We start from the raw sequence: 3,823 nt of genomic DNA, 5'->3' as shown, positions 1-3,823 counted from the left end.
CTTAAATACCTGATGGCACAGGAAGGCGGGTGGCAGGGCTCGCTGACCTTGACACCCTGAAACAGCTCCATAACTTCTGTCTTCTAGGCCTCATTAGCTGCTCTCCTTCCCAACAGTGAAGACAAGTAATACGCAATCCTTTTGGTGCTGCTGAGTCTAACTGTCTCTGGGGTTTTCATTCCTAGAGTTAGAATAAGTACCGGTTGAGCATCTCTAACCCAAAAATCCACACTGCTGTAGAATCCAAACCTTATGAGGCATCAGTGTGCTAAGTGGAAAATTCCACACCTGACCTCATGTGGACTGAACACGGACACATAAATATATAAAATATAAAAATATTATGTGAAGCTGCCTAGTGCTATAGGTATAAGGCCTATAAATATGAAGCAAATGAATTTCATGTTGACTTTTTCCATATCCCCAGGATATCGTATTATGTATATATGAATATTGCATCCAAAAACCTGAAAAATGCCAAATCTTAAACACTGCTGGTCCTAAGTATTTGGGGTGAACAATGTTCAACTTATATAAGCATTTTGCATGACAAAATTTTTTTTAAGGAAAAATATCTTATTAAGATGTATTCTTGACATCTGATACAAATGTCTATGGAAAGTGTCACTTTAAAATTTACAGATTTTAAAAATAGGCTACCTTGGAGGTAAAAGAGAGAGAAAGCTATAGCTCCATATTGATATTTGACTGTAAATAAAGAAATGAATTCTGAAGGCTTGGGACCACACAGCGGGGGAACGGCGCAGGGAGGCATGAAGGGTTCGCAGCATGCAGCCGGTACTCTGGATTTTGAACAGGGCAAATGTTCTATCTATTTTTAAAAACACACACAAAGTTAAAAAATAGAAAAGCATTCACAGATGTTTACCAAGCCTGTCTCTCTACTGGGGAAGCAGGCGAGTGTGTATCTGAAGGCTCCCGCTTAGTAACAAACAGGAGCAGCAGCAGAGCGAGACCCCCCGGCGCCCCTTCCCACCTCGGCCAGCGGCCGGGACACAGACGCCTCCGACCACTGAGGCCTGAAACCAAGTGGATGAAGTGTTGAGGAAGTTCCCAAAATAGAGAATAATTGATTTTTGTTTGAAAAATGAATTTGGACTTATTCCCATTCTGTGGGCCATAGGATAGGGTGTCCTTTAAATAGCGATAGCAGTAATTAAACACACCCCGGGATTCCAAGATGATGAGCCTTGGGACCCTGAGTACGCTGGTCGCAGGGAGGTGACTGGGAGGCTTGACCAACTCTAATGAGCATTTCAGCAGTGCAGCCGCCTGGCAAATTATCAGGGCTGTTAAATCCTAATACTCAGTGGAGAATGCCTTCTGTTGTGGCTCTGCCGCTCTCTCTTCTCTCCTGTTTTGAGCTGGGGTGTGTGGGGTTTCCTGACAGGGGCGCATGCACACTGTCTCCACGCAGGACACGGAGCCTGGGTAACGCGGCTTCAGCATCCGCGCTCTCCTTGCTTCACCTGCTTCTCATCTTCTGTTGCCTTCTGTCTCGTACCAGAGCTTTCTTTCTTCTCAGCTTGACGCTGACGCTGTGTGTGAGAGGATGGCTCTGGCAGAGACTGTGCAGAAGGTGCCTCACCCCTGGGCTCTCCCGGCAGCCCCGCCAATGGCCCTTGTGGTTCCCCTTCTTTCCTTTTCCTCCTTCCCCATCCCCTGCCCCAGGCCCTTCTCCTGGACTCAGGCTGCAATGCAAACCTTTCATTTTGTTTTGTTTCATTTTATACTGGTCTTTTTGAGACGGTGTTTGGCTAGGCAGTTCAGACTGACTGAAACTCACTTTGCAGCCCAGGCTGGTCTCAAAATCGAAGTGATTCTCCAGCCTCAGCCTCCCATGCACTACCATGCCCAGCCTGTTACTAGCAACCAATGAAAAATCCCCAGTGTAGCAGCGACACTGCCCAGCAGTGTCATAGTAAGAATGCAAGGTCAGTGACAAAGACATTCTGGGGAGGCCCAAATGAATAAAGCTCTAAAAGAAGGATGGTAATGGGAAGGGATGCTTTTCCAGGAGAAAGAGGCAGAGGCCGGTGCACCCAGGATAAGGCTTAGTCCATAGGTGGACTTCAGTAGTTGTCTAGTTTTGTTTGTTGTTTCTGTGATGCTGGGCATCAAAGCCTCATGCATAGTAGGCAGGCGCTTCACTGCTGAGCTACAGCCCCAGCCCCTGGGTAGGCAGAAACAATCAATCCATTGCCGTTGGAAATCCCCTAGCAGAATTTCAGGATCAAGTAGTGGGTAGCTTCTCTACCATGCTCTCTGCTCAAGAGGCCGAGTTGGGGGTCTCCCTCAATAATCACCCTCCTCCTCCAGCTTCCTATGGAGCAATGAGGAATCCCTAAAAGGAGACTTGCAGGAGAAAATTCCTCTCCCCAGGGTTCTTGCCTTTCTGGGTCGTGAGCATACTCCTTCAGGGCTAGACTTCATCATGACTCCCAAGGTCGCCAGGCTAGGACACTGCATTAATCTCTGGGTGTCCCCCACTCCGCCCACACCTCTGTCCTCTGCTAGCTGCTCCTCCAGTCCCTTCCTGCTGGGAACCTGGCGGGTACACGTTGAAAGGCTTGCACTTGGTTCTGCACTGCTGTTTACTGTGTTTGTGACCTTAGGTGTGCCATTTAACTGCTCTGTGACTCGTGTCCTTTAACTGTAACACGAAAGGGTTAGGTACATTTTTGTAATGCAATAAACACTTATTCTGAACCTGCTGTATTCCGGGTATTATACTAGATGCTAGGAAATATCTTGCTCTTAGGTGGTCCTGGATATAAATTTCTGAGAAATCAGTAATTCTAGAATCTCTGACCACACGATGGGAAAAATATATTCAGGGAAGGAGATTCAGGGGGGATCTTTTTCTCTCAAGTTACGAGGGAGGGAAGAAAACTAGACAAGGACAGGAGGTCTCAGGGAAACAGTAAGCCCAGGGCCAAGGGACAAGGCAGTCAGGGTAAGAAAATGACACCTGTTGGGAAGAACGATTCAGGCCCTGTCCCTGAAAGTCTATGTAGGTGGATAGGTGTGAATGATGAGAACTATCGTTATCGTGGTCATCCTACAACCAAATGGAATACAGCGCTAAGAGAGAGGAATTAGCAAAGTGAAAAGTACTATAAACCATACTTAATTGTGGTAAGTAATGTCAATCCTTACACTCATTTTCAAAGACCAGTTACTACTAGTGGCTAGTTCTAGGCAGCATATGCATAACATTAAACATGTGTCATTCTAAATTACGTGTTATATGACACCCAGTGTCATATAGCTAAGATGGGTCATCCCTGTCCTAGTGGAGGCGGGGGAGGGCTGGCTGCGGAGATCTGTGAGCCTCGGCTCCTGCCTCCTGGAGACGCCTGCACCTGCAGGAGGCAGCTGGCTGCAGTTGGACTTTTTTCTTGGATTTGAATCCTAAGTTCTTAGCCCCAGACCTGAGGCATTCACAATTACGGCTGGCCCTTCCTCCCTGATTTCTGCCAGTCTCTATCCTTTCCCTGTGTTGGGATGTTCTTCCAATCAGCACACGACATTCCCTGGTAGAGAAGCTGTGTTTTTTAACTGATAATTTTGCCCTACATCTACTCATCACATGTGGTCCCCAAAGCTTTTCCATACTCCTCTTCCAATAACAGCCACAATGTGGACCGAAAAGGTTTCCTGCATACCTGAATAAACATATCAGAAAGGTCTAACAGTAGATCCAAGTTCTTGTGGTCAAAAAGTAATGGAGCTGTCCTCTTGGATCAGGCCACAGATAGGTTCCATCCTCAGTGTCCACACTCCTTGCTGCCCCTTGGAC

This window comes from Octodon degus, unplaced genomic scaffold (assembly GCF_000260255.1).
Source record: "Octodon degus isolate 3935 unplaced genomic scaffold, OctDeg1.0 scaffold00186, whole genome shotgun sequence".
Lineage (NCBI taxonomy): Eukaryota > Metazoa > Chordata > Mammalia > Rodentia > Octodontidae > Octodon > Octodon degus.
The sequence above is the reverse complement of the archived record's forward strand: the minus strand, read 5'-3'. Positions refer to the sequence as shown.